Here is a 345-nt window from a genome sequence, read left to right as displayed (position 1 = left end):
AAACACTACCATAGATTCCCCAATTCGTAAAGCCCAAGCCGTTGGCAGGGAATTACATGCACGGAATCAGACACACAGGAAATGCTTGTACTGAAGGCCTAAGAAACAAAATACGTCTAATTTCATAGAATTATCGTTTACCTGAGTAATATGGGACATTCTTTTGTTTGTGTTCATTTTGTAAATTTAGACAGAAATGAGAGATTAGAGGGAGTGGTATAGTGTGGAATGTTGATATTTTAAAACGTGTTAAAACATTTGAAGCGAATTCTGGATGATCTGTTTAATTAACTGATTTTTTTTTTAAATCTTATTTACATTCGTCGTTGAGAGTATCAGTTACCG

The sequence above is a fragment of the Penaeus monodon genome, chromosome 29 (assembly GCF_015228065.2).
Source record: "Penaeus monodon isolate SGIC_2016 chromosome 29, NSTDA_Pmon_1, whole genome shotgun sequence".
Lineage (NCBI taxonomy): Eukaryota > Metazoa > Arthropoda > Malacostraca > Decapoda > Penaeidae > Penaeus > Penaeus monodon.
This window is presented reverse-complemented; position numbering follows the sequence as displayed.